Below are 21,064 nucleotides of genomic sequence, written 5' to 3' on the forward strand. Positions count from 1 at the left end.
AATAGAACATTTGCTACAATGCAGAATAATAACTCCCTTGTAAGAAAAATGTAAGTGAACATTTTTTGAGGTATGTTTAACCTGAATCATTAGACAGGATTTATGCATATTTTATGCTCATTTTAGTTATGTTAGAATAGGTACAACCTAATTCTGAAAACAAATGGTGAGTTTGTAATACAGTGTGTTGGGGTCCAGCCCCACAGGTCCAGGGGTTCCCCAAGGTGTGGATGGAGTTGGTGAAGAATGAAGGACACGGAGGCAGCCTTAGGTGATAATCATGGCGAGGTTCCTCTCGCCTGGTTCTAGCCAGGATCTCCAGCCAGGTTCTGTGTCTTATTGTCTTGTTACATCTGTATTTATACCAGTTGATTTTAATCCTATCAATTTCTATTGTAAAGGTTAGGACGTTTCTTATCTCCATTCCAGGGAGTAAAGATTATGTATCTTAAGCCTGATTGTTCGTAGTTAAAGTGATTAACTACCCACCTGGCACTTAGTTAAGGGGTTTTATTCCATCCCTAACTTCAGGGAAAAATCCCTACCTGGGGAAAACAACCTTTCTCGGAGAGGTGACCTTGGTTAAAACACATAGCGTCAAGAAGGGGAGCGAACATATTAAGAACAGTATGCCATATATGCCAAGTCCCTTGAAACATATGCTGTGCAGATGTTTCTTCCCTGCAGCGACTGTGTCAAGCAGCAAGGATGGACTGGCTTCCAGCAACAATGTAAATATGTATTTGTAATGTCTAAATGTAAATTTTAATATCTCTGTAATATATTGCTAATATTAAAAGAGCTAAGTACATATATAATCACAGAGATATACCTGCTTCTCCAAGAGCATGAAGAATCTAGAGATTTTGCAGGAAAAAAAGAAATGTAAAGCTTTCTCACTAAAATTATGAAGCTAGAATTTATCAGTAAAGGCCTGTGCATCCAATGGGCATTTGGTAAATGTTAATTCATTTACTAAGGCTGTGTTTTCTTCTGCTTCATGGCAATAGGACAACTTCATGTTCTATTATGAATATTAAGACTACTATTATTAATATTTATATTTTGATAGAGACATTTTTAGTTAAAAAAACAAATTTACTGAGATAAACTATTGTGGTAGGTTATGGGACTTAGAAATTATGGTGTGAAATTAGACAGCTTTTCAATAAAGTGTATTATTAAGCTCTTATTTTCATGATCAATCAACAACTGTTTATTTAGTTATGATGTGAGGTTTCATACAACTGAACAATAATTATAGTTTCTTTCAAGTGTGTGAAGACAATTTTCACAAAATAATGATCAAAAGATGAATTAATGTTGTATGAGTAGGATGTAGGCATTTCAGCAGAAGTGAAATCAGAACAAATGTGCATCTCTGCTAACATGCCAATTGCTGAAAGGCAGGCTTCAAAGCTCAGCAAATAGCTGAGAGGTGAAAGCAGGCCAGGCCAGAGGAGTGGAGGGGAGAGAGAAGGGGCAAAATAAAAGGAAGAGGCAGAGTAGGGGAGACAGGGACAGAGACACTCAGAGGGAGAGTATAACTGACTTTTATTGAGCATTTACTACGTGCCAAGTCAATGTCCTAGATGCTTTCTATGTGTCGCCTTATTTAACCTTCAGAAGAACTCTGACAGAAAACAGATACTTTGAGAGGCTACTCAGCTAGTGAGTGGCACTCGGGATTCGAGCCCTGCTTTGTTAGATTTCACAGCCCAAGCTGCTAACCCCTGTTTAATGTGGCTAAGAGGAGCCCAGTACCTTTTCTACAAAAACTTCTGATGCTATGAGAACGTTATGTGAGGAGTGCTGAGTCCCAGGGCAGTCTCTCCCACCCTTCTCCTCCCTAAGGGAGGAAAATCCAGTTCTCTCTGAGTGTTCTGGAATGACTCATCCTTGCTATGGCATCAGTCCCCAGCTGGCATTTGCATAAATAACATCAGCACAGTTGGATTCTTAATCAGCAGAAACCTGGAAACTCTGAGACCTAGTAGCCATGCCACTGAGGGAACTGTGATGTCATCTAATAAATGTGGCTACAAGGAGAAGAGGAAGGGAAGCAGGAGGGGAGGTGGCATCCACTGAGGGCCTTCAACGTGCCAAGAACTGTGCTAAGTCTCATTTAGCCCTCTCAACAATCCTAGGAGGAAGGAAATGACCTCCATTAATTGAGGCTCAGGATGGTGAAATAATTTAGCCAAGGCAGTAAATGGTGGAGTCCTTATGCAGACGAAGTTAGCATACCTCAACAACCTGACCACTGGGAGCTATTGTGTATCCTTAGATTCCTTTGTCGCATGAAAAAACATGGATGTAAAGAGAGAATGCAGTTGCCAAAACTGGTTTGGCTCAGTGGATAGAGCGTCGGCCTGGGGACTGAAGGGTCCCAGGTTCGATTCTGGTTGGGGGCATGTACCTTGGTTGAGGGCACATCCCCAGTGGGGTGTGTGCGGGAGGCAGCTGATTGATGTTTCTCTCTCATCGATGTTTCTGACTCTCTATCCATCTCCCTTCCTCTCTGTAAAAAATCAATAAAATATATTTAAAAAAAAAAAAAAAAGAGAGAGAGAGAATGCAGTACCATTCACAGCCCCTTTGATTAATGTTTTTCCTTTCTCTGATCATTCTGGGGCCCTCAAAGCAAAAACAAATGTTTATTTGATATCAACAGTGAACAATGCATTCCAAACAAACCCTTCTATCAAAGCCAAAGAAACAATGACAGTTCCACTTGAAGGGGAACAGTGGCCATCCACCAATTTCATAAAGACAAAAGTTGAACTTAGCAAAACATAAGGCTTGTCATTAGTTTATTCTAGTTGAGACTTTGCCAGTGGGTTCACTTTTATCTTCCTCATCAAAGGAGAGCATCTGAGAGGCTGGATAAGCAGAAATTTATAGTTGTTATGAAACAATACAAGTATCCTTTATTATTGAATGGATATAGTCCAGCAAGTTTAGAAATGAAGGGAAATTCCACATGCAGAGCCTTGTTGATGGTTTGGAGCTGTGTTGGAGATGGAGCTGTTTTCCAATTAGGTGCTAAAAGACTGGCCAGTGCCAGGAGGTGGAATGGTATGTCCAATCCACAGCCCATGGATGGTTCTCCAGTCTCTGAATCACTGCTGGTCTGACAATAGATAATTTTTTGAAGCAAGCAAAATTTTGTTGGCCACAAATCACAACCCTACTCATTTGCTAAGTCTATTGCGGATGCACCATATCTCAATGACTTATACCCTAGGTGGGCATCAACAGACTGTGAAATAATTCATCCTTAAGCTCGGAGGCCCAGGGCTGCAAAACTTTTTCGTATTTCTTTTGGTACTCCAATTTAAGAGTTCAGGACGGAAAGAAAAGTCAGCGGCCATGCGTCTTAGGTCTTTTGACCATCTGGTTCTTACAACCACTTTTAAACATTCCTTACAGTGTCTGATGGTTTAAAACTGTAAAACATTAACTATAATCTATATTGCTCAATCTCTAAGATTTCCGCTGTAGACAGCTAGTCAGAAATAGAATTGATAAACAAAGAACCTCAAAACTTGATCACCACAGTCAATAAAAGCAAATCCTACTTTCCCCTCTATTAGAACCACATTCTTCACTTTGGCTTTCTGCCCAGCAGCACATAATTTGTTGTGTGTCTTGGAAAGAACAGCAAGCCAAGGGTTGTCTGATCCCACTCACTTGACTACACGGAGGGATCATTATGTAAGGTTGCAGCCTCGGTGCCTGGGACAGTGTTTGGCATATTGTAGCTACTCAATAAATATGTATTACCTGAATGGGCAAATACCAATTAGGATTGCACACATAATACTGACTCTAATAAGGAAAGTTTGACAAGCTTTGAAGATAATCTCTTATTCAAAATGGGGAAAAAATAAAACTGTGCCAACAAAGTAAAGAAGAATGGTGAATGAGTTAATTTTAGTGTTTGGATACTTAGCTAGGAGACAGGTCTAATTCTATAGGCTGGAAACCTTTTCATGGGTCACAGATAGTAGGGCACTTATAATCTTGCTTATCCATTGGTTATATAGCCCTTATTTTGGTTCTAGGATCTATGCAAAAACCCTATGCTAAACCAGATCCAAAAATTAATCCAGAGGCCATTCATTGCAGGGAAGTAGGGGATCAACAATTACTTCTTTAAAAAAAAAAAAAATATATATATATATATATATATATACATACATATATATATATATATATATACATACATATATATATATATTATTGATTTTTTTACAGAGAGGAAAGGGATAGAGAGTTAGAAACATCTATGAGAGAGAAACATCGATCAGCTGCCTCATGCACACCCCCTACTGGGGATGCGCCCACAACCAAGATACATGTCCTTGACCAGAATCGAACCTGGGACCCTTCAGTCCGCAGGCCGACGCTCTATCCACTGAGCCAAACCGGTTAGGGCAATTACTTCTTTATATGTGACTCAATTTGACTGCGAGAGGACTGGGATATTGTCTGTGTAGATATTTTTTTTTAAATGTATTTTTTATTGATTTTTTACAGAGAGGAAGGGAGAGGGATAGAGAGCTAGAAACATCGATGAGAGAGAAACATCCATCAGCTGCCTCCTGCACACTCCCCACTGGGGATGTGCCCACAACCAAGGTACATGCCCTTGACCGGAATCAAACCTGGGACCCTTGAGTCCGCAGGCCGACGCTTTATCCACTGAGCCAAACTGGTCAGGCTGTAGATACTTTATAAATGTCTGTTTAATGAATGAATGAGTGGATGAATGATGGGATTAGCCAATCTTTTGTGCTTGCCAAATCCAAGTCTAACTGGCTGGAATCTCTAGCAAAGAAGAGAAAGAACTAAGAACTAAATCACTTCACATCTCTTTCTCCCACTCAGTCCCTGAAAAGACAGACAGCCTTAAAAGTTCTGGTCTGGAGTAGGAAGAGAAGTTGGAAGAAAATGGAAAGGATGAATAATATGAAAACACACACACACACACGGAAACATTCATCTTCAAACCTGCATGTGTTCTCTCAGTATGACGGCCTCTAGGATATTCCAATTTAAAACCAAAGGTGCTGCTGGTTCAGCTCCTATGGTGGGTGTTTGAATGCAATGAGCCTATTGTGCTCCCAAGTTCCATGACGCAGTGTCTGAAATAGCCCAGCAATTGCCTCCATTCCATAATCCTCACAGAAAACACATTTGCATATTTTTGTGTGGGGGCACCAGTGGCTCATCCCAGCAGTCAGTCCCTGTTGGGATTGGGGGTGGGCGGGAGTGACAACCCCTGGCTTGTGTTCGGGGGCTGAGGGAGCTCCTACTCACCCTTTCCTGTTTTTCTTTGAATGCTCTCCTCAGGTTGGGTGGGCTCAAAACACTTTCAAAAATTTTCCACCGCTTGGCTGTTTCCTCAGCTGTTCTGTCTCTCCTGTGTGGAGAGAAGTCAGCAGAGCTGTGGGTGGAGGAGGGAAAACTGAGAGAAATATAGTACAGGCATTAGCTGTGTGGGCTGTACAGAGAGAAGCTTTGCATGGAATGACAAATCTGTGAGACTCAATATGCCGCACAAGTCGGTGACAGAGACTGTGGGCAGGGAGACCCCTGGGGATATGGGGTGTTGGGCTCTGGATGCTGGGCCTGTGAGCTCATACTCTTCCTGCTTCCCGGGTGGGGGCCACATGTGGTGGGGCAGGAACAGAATTGTCTGTCACAGTTGGATGTTCCAGCTGGGGACACCTGCCGCTTCATCTATGTAATAAGGACAAATAAGGGTAATTTTCCTAATGCACCTAGTGCCTGAACAAGATGAAAAACCCCAGCATTTCTTTCTTTTTAAAAACTTTTTGCTAAGCTGAATAGGTGATGAGTGACAAATGATCAACCTCAAGTGATTTGACCTTCTCTGCAACCTGTGGGTAAAGGAGGCAATCATCCTGCTCCATCCTTGCTTCCCAGGGTGGCAGGAGGGTCACTGACATGATTGGGCCAGAATTGATTAAGGAATTATGAACTAGCAGCTCCTCTTTATATAGTATTGATTTCCTGCCCCGGGTGGTAATATCACTCTGCAAGGAACCCTTGGGAAAGTGAGTAACATGAAGATGATTTCTTTTCCACCCCCAGCATCCTTGGCATTTGGCTTTTCCTAAATCTTTTTTCCCCAAATAAATATGATTTAACTTTGATTATTTAAATCCTATATACTTCCTGGTAGTATAGTAAATTCCCAATCAATGGGAACCCAACTTGTTCCTTCACTTCTGTCTTATGTTCTGTCAATTTCCAAAAGTATTCAAGTAAAAGACCCAGACATAATAGAACCTTTAAAAACAATCCTGTAAGAACAGGAGCCAGATAAACCAGGGGTGAGGAGGTTGTATCAAAAAGCACAGGTTAAGAACAGTACCTCAGTGGAACATAAAATTTAAATCTGTACTTCCTGGCAGCTACGATGAAAACAGGAGAGAGGGGGAGAGAGTAAGAGGGAGAAAGAGATTATATAACTCATCTCTTTTTAAAAAGGAAACACAACATTTCACTAAGAGAGACAATTGTATTTCTTGACATTCAGCTCGAAGATGAATTTTTCATGTAGAACTTTATATAAGGGCTATTGAACAAGATAATAGTGATTATAGTTTAGAGCAGTTTTACAAAAGATGAAAAAACATTCTCTATGTAACCATTTTTAAAAATGGGATCTGAAAACATAATGTTAAACCATTACGTGTAGGCATTTATTTCTAAGGGACCTCAAGTAATTGTCCACATATGTAGCCTTAGAGTAGTAAAAGAGAGATTAGCAGCGGGTCTCAACCTGTGGGTCGAGACCCTTTTGGCGGTCAAACGACCCTTTCACAGGGGTCACCTAAGACCATCCTGCATATCAGATATTTACATTATGATTCATAACAGTAGCAACACTATAGTTATGAAGTAGCAACGAAAATAATTTTATGGTTGGGTCACAACATGAGGAACTATATTTAAAGGGCCAGACAGTTGAGAACCACTGGATTAGAGGTTCTGGAGGAACGAATGTGACTAGGCTCCTGGGATTCTCTATCCACTGAGGCTTTGGAGGGTAACCTAGAGAAAACAGGAATCCAGGATCCTTCTGCTGGAGTCCTTGGCTCACTTTGATTTTGCGAGAATTCTAATTACAGGGGTGCTGGGGTCCAACCCCAGCAGGTCCAGGGGTTCCCCATACGTGTGGATGGAGTCGGCGAAGAAGGAATGACACGGAGACAGCCTTCAGTTGATCAGCAGCCTAGTCAGGACCTCTAGCCAGGATCTCCTGCCAAAGTTCTGGTCGGGATCTGATTAGGATCTGATGTTTATTGTCTTGTTACATCTGTATTTATACCAGTCGATTTTAATCCTGTCAATTTCTATTGTAAAGGTTAGGGCGTTTCTTATCTCCATTCCAGGGAGTAAAGATTATGTAGCTTAAGCGTGATTGTTTGTAGTTAAAGTGATTAACTACCCGCCTGGCACTTAGTTAAGGGGTTGTATCCCCTCCCTAACCTCAGGGGAAAATCCCTACTTGGGGAAACAACCTTTCTCGGAGAGGTGACCTTGGTTAAAACACATAGCGCCAAGAAGGGGAGCAAACATATTAAGAACAGTATGCCATATACGCCAGGTCCCTTGAAACATATGCTGTGCAGATGTTTCTTTCCTGCAGCGATTGTGTCAAGCAGCAAGGATGGACTGGCTCCCGGCACAGGGGAGCTTGAACATTTAGCCCTCATGTTATGTGTCTACATTATTATGAACTAACTAGAGGCCCAGTGTATGAAATTTGTGCACAGTTGGGGAGGGGTTCCTCAGCCAGGCCTGTGCCCTCTCGCAGTCCGGGGCCCCTCACTTCTTACCGCTCGCCTGTTTGCTGCTCCTTACCACTCGGCTCGCTGCTCCTTAGCGCTGCCGTGGAGGCCGCTGCGCTCCTCAGCCATGAGCCTGGCTTCTGGCTGAGTGGTGCTCTCCCTGTGGGAGCACAATGACCACCAGGGGCCAGCTCCTGCTTTGAGTGTCTGTTCCCTAGTAGTCAGTGCACATCATAGCGACCGATCGTTCTGGTCATTCCACCATAATGGTCACTTAGGCTTTTATTGTATAGACTAGGGGCCTAGTGTATAAATTCACTTAGGCTTTTATTATATAGACTGGGGGCCCACTGTAGGCTTCAAGGCTGCAGTGGGCACAGGGATGGGTCTCGGCCCATCCTCCGTGCCCCCACCCGGCCCCTCCTGCCGTGGTCCCCCCTCACCCCCAGTCCTGTGTATTGGCAGCCCCGCTCCCGCCGCCATTCCCATGTGCTGACGGCACGGAATGACTGGGGCCAGCGCCAGCAGCAGGTGCAAGCTGGGCCGTCACCATCAGCAGGTGTGAGCAGCAGCTGATGCCCTGATCACCCCTCAGGAGCAGGGGGAGGTGGAGAAGCCCTGAGGGGTGATCGGGGCCGACAGCCACTGCTCACACCAACTGACAGTGCCGAGCGATTGGGGCTGGTGCTGGGCACTGGCAGCGGGTGTGAGTGGTGGCTCCAGCACTGGCAGTGGGTACAAGCGGGGCCAGCGCCAGCAGCAGGTACGAGCACTGGGCGGGACGGTGGCGTGTGGGAGCAAAGAATTTTTAGTAACCAACAAAGGCTCACCTGATGACTGTGACCAGTGCCCTGCCTTGATCTGGTGCCCCCACTCACCTGCTCCACCATCCCGCCACAGCCGACACCCGCTATGTTCTGCGTGCAGCCCCTGGTGGTCAACGCATGTCATAGCAACTGGTTTGGTTGTGTCACCATTTGGTCTATTTGCATATTCGGATTTTATATATAGATAGTGATGTTTAGGTAACACTGAGTCTCATATCCTCATTTATTAGAAGAAAAATGGTCCTGTTTAAATATTTCTGCTAACTTTTTTAAAAATAAAGAATCAATATATAAAGAATTTTCTTCCAAATCCCAATTTAACCAACATTTTTCATCTTAAACAAAAAGTTCCATATTTACTCTTTGTTTTAAGGTTTTACAAATGGCTTCCAACAGCTAGAACTATTTAGTTAGTTTTTGTATTTAATGTTGCTTTATGTTTTCATGGATTTTTCTCCTTTTTCCTGTTTCTCCCTCCTATCCCTTGTTACCCCACACTTCTTATGACTGTTTCCCAAACCTAACTGATCATGAAAATCAATGAGGATGCTTGTTCAAGCTTAGATTCACAGGCCTCTCTTAAGAGATTTTGATTCAGAAGGTTTAATGTGCCTAGGCAAGTTTGGGAAACACTCCTTTACTATCTGTCCCCATAAGGCCTAGCAGTGTGCTCTGCTCACAATTCACATTAAATGGTATTGACTAGCTGAATATTGGTGCTGCTAACAGGAATGCCAATAGGAGCCCACTGTGTTTTTAAAACACAATTTATACTTGGCCATCTGTTGTGTACCACAGCGACAGCACCCTCCTAGGCTGCTTCCAAGAATCAGAGCACTGGATTGCTCCATATTGTTAGTACACATGCCGCTGCCCTCCTCCAGGAGAAAGCATGCTTAGACCCAGGTGTTAGGCGTGGCAGTACAGAGGACAGGCACTCCTCATGGTTGCCATAGCACCTCAGGTTACCTTAAGCAAATGCACATTCCTTCCCTCCATTCCACAAGTAGCTTTTTGAGAAGCTACAAAGTTCAAATTAATGTGCATTCTGCAAACATAGTCAACCAAGTCCTGAACTCCTGAGCTTGTAACACAGTTCTGAAAAGAAATTATTTAATTAATTTTGGATAGATAATGTATAACATATGGTACAAATTTAAAAGATACAAAAGGGAATACAGTGAAAATGAGTCCCCTTTCTACCTATACGTCACCTACTCAAAGCTCCTCTCCAGAGGCAATTACTACCAGACTCATACTTATTCTTTCAGATGACTTGTGCACATACAAGCATCTATATTTTTTCAACAAATGATAGCTACTCTATATATTTTTACCGCCTTGCTTTTCTTGTTTAAAATATTTTGGGGGCCCCAGATGGTGTGGCTCAGTTGGTTAGAGCCTCGTCCCATATACTGAAAGGTCACGGGTTTGATTCCTGGTCAGGACACATACCTGGGTTGCAGGTTCAATCCCTGGTTGGGGTGCATATGGGAGGTGATTGATCAATGTTTTTTTCTCTCCCTCTCCCTTCCTCTTTCTTTAAAAATCAATAAAAACATACCAAAAAAATTAAAAAACAAACCTGTTTTAAAAAACATATATATATATATATTTCTTGGTTAGTATCCCATATCAGTACCTATACAAGTAAAACTGCCTCATTTAAAAAAAACAATTCCATCCTATTCTGTTTTAAGAATATAATTGGAACCCAGCTGGCATGGCTCACTGATTGATTCCCAGTCAGGGCACATGCCTGAGTTGCAGGTTTGATTCCTTGTGGGGGGCATGCAGGAGATAGCCAATCAATGATTCTCTCTCATCATTGATGTTTCTCTCTCTCTTTCCCTCCTGCTTCCTCTCTTAAATCAATTAATATATATATAATCTGATCCATTGATCTATGTATTTGTGTTCTATACAATTTTCATCATTATAACTTTATAATTTAGACCTAAAGGCCCGGTGCACAAAAATTTGTGCACTGGGCGGGGGGGGGGGGGGGGGGGGGTGGTTCCCCAGCCCGGCCTGTGCCCTCTCGCAGTCTGGGACCCCTCGGGAGGTAACAACCTGCTGGCTTAGGCCTGCTCCCGGGTGGCAGAGGGCAGGCCCAATCCCTAGGTGCAGCCCCTGGTTGGACTCAGAGCAGGGCTGATTGGGGAGTTGGGGCGTTGCCCCCTGTCAAGCACAGAGCAGGGCGGATTGGGAGGTTGCAATGCCACCCTCAGTCACGCTCAGGGTACAGCCGATTGGGGGGTTGGGGCACTGCCCCCTGTCACACTCAAGGCAGGGTCGATGGGGAGGTTGCGGCGCCACCCCCTGTCACGCACAGAGCAGGGCCAATCAGGGGGTTGGGGCTCCGTACCCTGTCATGCACAGAGCAGGGCCCATCATGGGATTGGGGAGCTCCCCCCTGTCACGCACAGAGCAGGGCCCATCAGGGGGTTGAGGAGCTCCCCCCTGTCACTCACAGAGTAGGGCCGATAGGGGAGTTAGGGCACCGCCCCCTGTCACCCACAGAGCAGGGCCGATCAGGGGGTTGGGGCGCTGCCCTCTATCACCCACAGAGCAGGGCCGATCAGGGGGTTAGGGCGCCGCCACTGTCACACTCAGGGCAGGGCCGATGGGGAGGTTATGGCTCTACCCTGTCACACACAGAGCAGGGCCTGTCAGGGAGGGGGGGTTGGGGCGCCGCACCCTGTCACACACAGAGCAGGGCCCAATCAGGGGATTGGGACACTGCACCCTGTCACACACAGAGCTGCAGGGCGATCAGGGGGTTTGGGCGCTGCCCCCTGTCACGCTGATCCGGTGCCAGGAGGCCTCGCGGCTCCGCTGATCCCGGTGCTGGGAGGCATATTACCCTTTTACTTTATAGGATAGAGGCCTGGGGGCCGGCTGGTTTGCCCTGATGGGTGTCCTGGATCAGGGTGGGGGTCCCCACTGGGGTGCCTGGCCAGCCTGGATGAGGGGATGATGGCTGTTTGCAGCTGGTCACACACCCTTCAGGGTGGGGGTCCCCACTGGGGTGCCTGGCCAGTCTGGGTGAGGGGCTGAGGGCTGCTTTCAGGCTGGCAGTTGACTGAAGCTCCCAACTGCTCCTTTTTTTCTTTCTTTTTTTTTAATTCTGGGCCAGCTTTATCTCTGGCTCTAGCTCTGAGGCTTTCGCTGCTGAAAGCAGGTATCTGGTTTGTTTCAGTTCTATAATCGAAACACATTATCATCTCCAGCTCTGAGATCCCGGCCGGCTGAAAGCTGGTTGCTGGGGTTTTGTTTAGCTTCTATATTTGTTACAATGTTTCAAACTGCCAGCTGAGAGGCCGGCAAGTCAGGTGGGGAATGTTGGAGTCCTCCTTCACTGAAGCAAGCAAGCCTCATGTTCGCTTCCAGCTGCCTGGCTGCCGGACACCATCTTGGCTGGCAGTTAATTTGCATATTGCCCTGATTAGCCAATGGGAAGGTGCTGGGGTCCAATCCCAGCAGGTCCAGGGGTCCCCAAAGGTGTGGACGGAGTTAGCGAAGAAGGAATGACACAAAGACAGCCTTCAGTTGATCAGCAGCCTAGTCAGGACCTATAGCCAGGATCTCCAGCCAAAGTTCTGGTCGGAGCTCTGGTTAGGAACTGATGAGGTTCTGATGTTTATTGTCTTGTTACATTCGTATTTATACCAGCCGATTTTAATCCTGTCAATTCTATTACAAAGGTTAGGGCGTTTCTTATCTCCATTCCAGGGAGTAAAGATTATGTAGCTTAACTACCCGCCTGGCACTTAATTAAGGGGTTTTATCCCCTCCCTAACCTCAGGGAAAGATCCCCACCTGGGGAAACAACCTTTCTCGGAGAGGTGACCTTGGTTAAAACACATGGCGCTAAAGGGAGCAAACATATTAAGAACAGTATGCTATATATGCCAGGTCCATTGAAACATATGCTGTGCAGATCTTTCTTTCCTGCAGCAACTGTGTCAAGCAGCAAGGATGGACCGGCTTCCGGCAGGAAGGGTAGCGGTCGTACGCTAATTACCATGTTTCTCTTTTATTAGATAGGATTCCTAGTAGGTTAGGTAGCTTCTTCATGACTCCCCCCCAACTCCCCCTTTGCTAGTTACTTTAGAATTATATTGTGATTCTGAATCTGGCAACTCCCTGCCCTTGAAAATTTAATATATTAAAAGATCATGTTAAATAGATAGATTAAATTAGGGAGGATTGAAATTTTGGTGATGTTACATTTTCCTATCTATCCAGGAACTGATACGCCTTTCCTTTATTCAAGTCATTTGTGTGTTTTCCCTCAGTATCATCTTTAAAGTCATCTTTTATATAAATTGTATGCATTTTTATTATATTTGCGACTACTCCTTTTTATTATTATAGTTGCAATAAAATATTATATTTTGTATAATATAGAACTAAAAATATATATTTTTAGTTTCATGACATAATTCAATATTTACATACCTTGCTAAAGTGATAATCATGATAAGTCTAATAATCATCTGTCACTGTCCAAAGGTATTATGATATTACTGACTATATTCCCTCTCCTATGTTGTACATTACATCCTGGTGACTTGTTTATTTTATAATTGGAAGTTTGTACTTCTTATTTCTTCTCACCTTTTCATCCAGCCTTACCCCTAACCCCTCTGGCAGCCATTACTTTGTTCTCTGGATCTCTGAGTCTGTTTCTGTTTTGCTTTGTTTGTTTTGTTTTGTTTTTAGATTCCACAAGTAAGTGAAATCATATGGTATTTATCTTCCTCTGCCTGACTTCTTTCACTTAGCATAAAACCCTCCAGGTACATCCATTTTGTAACAAATGACAAGATTTTATTCTTTTTTATGGCTAATATTCCATATATAGATATATATAGATATAGATATAGATAGATAGATAGATAGATAGATAGATATACATATAGATAGATATAGATAAAATATAGATAAGAAATAGATATATAGAGGGGCGGAGGGGCACCAGAGAGGAACGGACGCAAGCCGAGTGGTTGCCTGGTAACGCCCGCTGAGGCGTCCCAGTGTAAAAAGGTCCAGGAGAAGTGTCACTAGCCTTGAGCGGGACCCCATAGCCAGTTGTCTCGGCACAGGCGGCCTGTCCCCGCCGCCTGGCGGGCTAGGGCAGGGGAAATGTGGCAGGAGGAGTCGGATCTGTCTCTCAGTATCGCTCAGAATAATAGGTCCTCAAACTTTTTAAACAGGGGGCCAGTTCACTGTCCCTCAGACATTCCACACATGTGCACTGTGGGCCCGGGACCAGTCGGCTGCTAAGCAGGACAGGCAGCGGCAGCAAAAACACCCGGTGGGCTAGATAAATGTTTTTGGCGGGCCGCATGTGGCCCGCGGGCCATAGTTTGAGGAACCCTAGTCCAAAAACTCAAGGGCTCCAGTTTGTACGCTCAGCTGGAACGTCAGGCCTGGCCTGATTCTCTCCAAGTCCCTCCATGCTACCTCAAAGGGTAAGAGATTGTTCTTTTTTACTGCTGCACAGTATTCCATGGTATAAATGTAGCACAGCTTTTTTAGCCACTCATGTACTGATGGGCACTTAAGCCCAAGGTGCTTTGTAAATACCAGGGAGAGGCACTTGGCAAGTACTGGGGCTTCACAGGATGCTTCCTGACCAAAATCATGTGCCATTAGTAGGTGAGGCCCAGGACAGTGGTAGAGGTTTAGGTGGTGAGTGGAATGGGAGAGCTGTGTAAACAGATAGAACAGCACAGGAAAAGGCTCAGAGATAGTGTAACAGGACAACAAAGGGTCTGGGCTGCCTGTCACTACTTGAGCCAATTCAGCAGAGACAGGGTTGAATCATATATGAGCGTTTATTCCTATAATGCTAGCAGTATGGGAGAGCAGCAGGTCAACCACAAAAATCTGCTTTGCAGCCCCCTATAAGCCAGCTGTTTATATGTGGTAAAACAAAGATTACATGGGGAAGTAGGGATTACAAGTATGGAGAAGTAGGAGGCTAGGGTGGGACTCCATTGTTTGGGCAACAAGGTTGTTAATCTTTCCATATCAATAGGCTGTTCTTGAATGAGAATGGGCCATATTCCAAGGCTGACTCCCTGGTTTAAGATTGACTCCCAGGTCCCGGGCATACAACTCCTAGCTAGGTCCGAATGTCCTTTCTTGAACCAACACAGGCAACCATGGTTAACAGAGCACAATTAATATTTCCCATAACCATAACTAATCCCCCAACATTCTATTTTTTTCACTCTCACCTTAGCAGCAGCCTCTGTCTCTCCTTTGATATATGGACCTGTCTTTAACCTTCCTACACAGATTTCTTCCTAGGGCAGTGGTGTGTCTGGCTCTCTCAATCCTGGGAGAGAAAAGATGATTGAACCTCTTCACTAGCCGTTCAAGCCCTCCTAGCGCCATACACCAGCTGCACTCACATTCCTAGGTTCTCCTTGACCCACCAGACACACATGTACCCTTGGAGACTGTCCCTCAAAATCCTATCAATACAGGATCCTAAGAGAAGAGTCTTAAAAACAAAAACAAAAAAAAGAAGAGTCTTTACACCCATTACCCCATTACATACCAATAATAATATAGGGCTATTCTTCAAAGGAGGGATTGAGAATATTTTAGTGTTTAAATGAGTGAAGTCAGTGTCTGTGACAGATGGAATTTACACCCCTCTATCAAATAAACCACCCCAAATGTCTATTCCTGACAAAAGGCAAATCAAATTCCTCCCAGGGCACTAAGAGGAAGTGTTTCTCTGGTAGGAATCCAGAAAAGTGGAGAGAAGGAATCTAGCTGCTCTCAACATGAGAATGGAAGCCTGTCTGAATGGGCAGGGCCAGTCTCAGCCCATAGGAAAATTATGTTCATAGTGGGCAGATCCTGTGAACTTTTTTCTGAGGGCATCCATTCACCCAAGGAACTAGCAAGGTTAGTCACTTGAAAGTGAAGAACTCAAGGTCAACTGAAAGTGAAGAACTCAAGTCCATCCTTGCTCACATGTAGGAGCCCATTCCTACCAGGAGCCTGAGAGATTTGGCAAAGGCTGGGTGAAGGCTGAGCATAGAATAGATTTCCCTTATGGAGTTCAAGGTCAAGTCAACCTACAGTCAATAACTCTGCTCTAAACTATAATAAAATACCACTCAACACTCACTAGGATGGCTATTTTTTTAAAAAAGCATTCATGAAAATGTTTAAAAATTGGACCCCTCATACATTGGTGGAAATGTAAAATAGTGGGGCCACGTTGGAAAACGTTTGGGGCAGTTCATCAACATACTAAGCATAGCAGCCATGGGCAAACTACGGCCTGCAGGCTGGATCCGGCCCGTTTGAAATGAATAAAACAAACAAACAAACAAAAAATAGACGGTACCGTTTTATGAATGATGTTTACTTTGAATTTATATTAGTTCACACAAACACTCCATCCATGCTTTTGTTCCGGCCCTCCGGTCCAGTTTAAGAACCCATTGTGGCCCTCGAGTCAAAAAGTTTGCCCACCCCTGGAGAGTTACCAGATGACCCAGAAGTTCCACTTCTAGGTACATACCCAAAAGAAATAGAAACATGTCCACACAAAAAACTTGTACACAATGTTCATAGCAGCGTTATCCATAAGAGCCTCAAACTGGAAACAACCCAAGTATTCATCAGCTAATGAATGGGTAAACAAAATGTGGTATACCCATACACTAGAATATAGCATACATAAAACTTTAAAATGTTGCCAAACTGGTTTGGCTCAGTGGATAGAGCGTTGGCCTGCAGACTCAAGGGTCCCGTGTTCGATTCCGGTCAAGGGCATGTGCCTTGGTTGCAGGCACATCCCCAGTGGGGGGTTTGCAGGAGGCAGCTGATCGATCTCTCTCATCGATGTTTCTAACTCTCTATCCCTCTCCCTTCTTCTCTGTAAAAAATCAATAAAATATTTAAAAAAAAATGTTATGCTAAGTGAAAGAAGCCAGTCACAAAAGACCAGCTATTATGACTGCATTTATGTGAAATGTCCCCCGCCCCCATAGGCATATCCCTGGAAGCATGTAATACTTTAAGCAATAAAACAAAATTAGAGAGGGTCGGAGGGAGACCGCATGGCAGACAGCCGCGTCTCTTGGGACAGACACAGACCCTGACCAGGGTAAGGAGTTCCGCGGGTTTGCTGGCGCCAGGAGATTTGAGATTTGGATTTTGTGATTGCGGAGAACTGAGACTAAAGGGGGCATCCTGAGGAACTGATCAGACCGTGCAGTGCCCATAAGAGAGGAGCGTTTCCCAGACCATGCAGTGCTGGTAAGAGGAGCGTTTCCCAGACCGCAGATCCAAGCAACAGCAGCCCCCTGATCACCGCAGCCTCCTGATCACCACAGCCTCCTGATCACCACACCCTCTGTCTGTGGAACAGCAACTGTACGTGAAGCCTCCCCCCACCAGCCAGAAGAGCCAACACAGCTGTGAACAACACCCACCAGAGGAGCTGCTGCCAACTGGAAAGCAGCTGCTACCGCAACCGTCTGAGCAGCAACCACAACCCAAGGAGCCCCTGCCACCCAGGGAGCAGCCACTGAACACCTCAACATCTACATATGTCAGCGAGATCAAACATGGGTAGGCAAAGAAACCCCCAAAGGAAAGAAAAGGAGGACTCGCCAGAAAAGCAGCTAAGTGAGACAGAGATATGCAACATGACGGAAAAAGAATTCAGAATAAGGTTCCTAGAGTACATGCACCACATGTTCAAGAAGCAAGAAGAAACAGATGAAAAACTCAACTACTTATGCAAGAAGCTAGAAGAAACAGATGAAAAAATCAACAACTTAAGTAAGTCCCAAGAAGAAATGAAGAGTGACATAGCTTCAATAAAAAACTCCATTGAAAGTATCAACAGTAGACTGGGAGAAGCGGAGGACCGAATTAGTGAATTAGAAGACAAGGAAGCAAAACACACTCAAACTGTACGGCAAATGGAGAAAAAAATTAAAAGACAGGAGGAGAGCCTAAGGGAGCTTTGGGACAACATGAAACGAAACAACATACGAATAATAGGGGTGCCAGAACAACAGAAAGATGAACATGGATTAGAAAACCTATTCGAAGAAATAATATCAGAAAACTTCCCTGAGGTGGGGAAGAAAAAAGTCACACAAGCCCAGAGAGTCCCAAACAAGGTGAACCCGAAAAGACCCACACCAAGACACATCATAATTACCATGGCAAATGTTCAGGATAAAGAGAGAATCTTACAGGCTGCAAGAGAGAGACGGAAAGTAACATACAAGGGATCTCCCATTAGATTATCAAATGATTTCTCAACAGAAACACATCAGGCCAGAAAAGAATGGACGGAAATCTACAAAGTGATGCAAAGCAAAGGACTGAATCCAAGAATACTCTATCCAGCAAGGCTATCATTCAAAATTGAAGGGGAAATAAGAAGCTTCACAGACAAAAAAGGGCTAAGGGAGTTTATCACCACCAAGCCAGCCATGCAAGAAATGCTAAAGGGACTGGTGTAAAAAGAAGAAATATCAAGCTCAGAAAGAAAACAGCCACACACACACACACAAAAAGAAATGGCTACAAACAAATACCTTTCAATAATAACTTTAAATGTAAATGGACTAAATGCTCCAACCAAAAGACATCGAGTGGCTGAATGGATAAAAAAACATGACCCATACATCTGCTGTCTACAAGAGACCCACCTCATTAGAAGGGACTCACACAGACTGAAAGTGAAGGGATGGAAAAATATCTTTCACGCAAATGGAAAGGAAAAGAAAGCTGGGGTAGCAATACTTATATCTGACAAAGTACATCTCAAAGTGAAGGCCATAACCAGAGATAAGGAAGGCCACTTCATAATACTAAAGGGATCAATACAACAAGAAGATATAACCCTGGTAAACATATATGCACCCAATGCAGGAGCACCCACATACATAAGAAAACTTCTGGAAGATATCAGGGGAGAGATCGACAACAATACAATCATAGTAGGGGACTTTAATACACCACTGACATCACTGGATAAATCCGCTAGACAAAAACTCAGCAAAGAAACAGCAATCCTAAATGACTCACTAGATCAGATGGACTTAATTGACATCTTCAGAACACTTCACCCCACAGCTGCGGAATATACATTCCTCTCAGGTGCTCATGGGACATATTCAAAAATAGACCACATATTGGGTCACAAGCAAAGTCTCCACAAATTCAAGAAGATTGAAATCATAAAAAGCTTCTTCGCAGACCACGATGGCATAATGTTAGAAATAAACTACAATAAAAACAACCCAAAATACTCAAACACTTGGAAGCTGAATAGCATGTTATTAAATATTGATTGGGTTACCGATGACATCAAAGAAGAAATTAAAAACATCCTGGACACTAATGACAATGAAAACACAACAATCCAAAACCTCTGGGACACAATGAAAGCAGTCCTGAGAGGGAAGTTTATAGCTCTACAGGCCTATCTCAAAAAACAAGAAAAAATGGTAGTCAATCATCTAACTCTACAACTCAAAGAATTAGAAAGAGAGCAACAAGAAAACCCCAGAGTGAGCAGAAGGAAGGAGATAATAAAGATTAGAGCAGAAATCAATGAAATAGAGACCAAAAAAACAATACAGAAAATCAATGAAACCAAGAGCTGGTTCTTTGAAAGGATAAACAAGATTGACAAACCCCTAGCCAGGCTCACCAAGAAGCAAAGAGAGAGGTCCCAAATAAACCAAATCAGAAATGATAGAGGCGAAATAACAACAGACCCCACAGAAATACAAATGATTGTTAAACAATACTACGAGCAACTCTACTCCAACAAACTGGACAACCTGGAGGAAATGGACAAATTCCTAGAAAAATACAACATTCCAAAACTCAATCAGGAAGAATCTAAAAACCTCAATAGGCCAATAACTATGGAAGAAATTGAAGCAGTCATCAGAAAGCTTCCAGCAAACAAAAGCCCAGGGCCAGACGGCTTCACAGGGGAGTTCTACCAAACATTCAAGGAAGAACTAAAACCTACCCTCCTCAGACTACTACAAAAAATTCAAGAGGAAGGAACGCTTCCAAGCTCATTCTATGAAGCCAGCATCACCCTAATACCAAAACCAGGTAAAGACATCACAATGAAAGAGAATTACAGGCCAATATCCCTCATGAACATAGATGCCAAAATCCTCAACAAAATCTTAGCAAATCGGATCCAGCAGTACATCAGAAGGATCATACACCATGACCAAGTAGGATTCATCCCAGAGATGCAAGGATGGTACAACATCCGTAAATCAATAAATGTGATACATCACATAAACAAATTGAAAGAAAAAAACCACATGGTCATATCAATTGATGCAGAAAAAGCATTCGACAAAATCCAACACCCATTTTTGATAAAAACTCTCAGAAAGGTGGGAATAGAAGGATCATACCTCAACATAATAAAAGCCATATATGACAGGCCCACTGCCAACATCATACTCAATGGACAAAAACTAACACCATTTCCCCTAAGAACAGGAACAAGACAGGGATGCCCACTCTCACCACTCCTGTTCAACATAGTACTGGAAGTATTAGCCATTGCAATTAGGCAAGAAGAAGGAATAAAAGGCATCCAAATTGGAAAAGAGGAAGTAAAACTGTCCTTATTTGCAGATGACATGATATTATACATACAAAACCCTAGAGACTCCATCAAAAAGCTACTAGACTTAATACATGAATTTGGCAATGTAGCAGGATACAAAATTAACCCCAAGAAATCTGAGGCATTTCTATACACCAACAGTGAACTTTCAGAAAGGGAGATCAGAAAAACAATCCCATTTACCATCGCACCAAAAAAATTAAGATACCTAGGAATAAACTTAACTAAAGAGGTTAAAGACCTCTACTCAGAAAACTACAGGACGTTGAAAAAAGAGATAGAGGAAGACATAAACAGATGGAAGAACATACCATGTTCTTGGATTGGTAGAATCAACATCATTAAAATGTCCATACTACCCAAAGCAATCTATACATTCAACGCACTTCCCATTAAAATACCAATGGCCTTCTTCAAAGATCTAGAACGAACTCTCCAAAAATTCATCTGGAATAAAAAAAGACCCCGAATAGCTGCAACGATCCTGAGAAAGAACAAAGTAGGTGGGATCTCAATGTCAGATATCAAGCTGTATTACAAAGCCACTGTTCTCAAAACTGCCTGGTACTGGCACAAGAACAGACATATAGATCAGTGGAATAGAATAGAGAGTCCAGAAATTAGCCCGAACCAATATGCTCAATTAATTTTTGACAAAGGAGGCATGAACATACAATGGAGCCAAGATAGTCTCTTCAATAAATGGTGTTGGGAAAATTGGACAGACATATGCAAGA

General features: G+C 43.6%; 1 protein-coding gene across 1 annotated transcript in view; it reads left to right on the forward strand.

The window, feature by feature from the left end:
* The window catches only part of CMYA5 (cardiomyopathy associated 5), a 107,933-nt gene that overhangs the window by 64,062 nt on the left and 22,807 nt on the right, over positions 1–21,064 (forward strand). The window lies entirely within an intron of this gene.

Source organism: Myotis yumanensis, unplaced genomic scaffold, assembly GCF_028538775.1.
Source record: "Myotis yumanensis isolate MYYU_CA2020_CCGP unplaced genomic scaffold, mMyoYum1.0.hap1 SCAF_4, whole genome shotgun sequence".
NCBI classification, from domain to species: Eukaryota; Metazoa; Chordata; class Mammalia; order Chiroptera; family Vespertilionidae; genus Myotis; species Myotis yumanensis.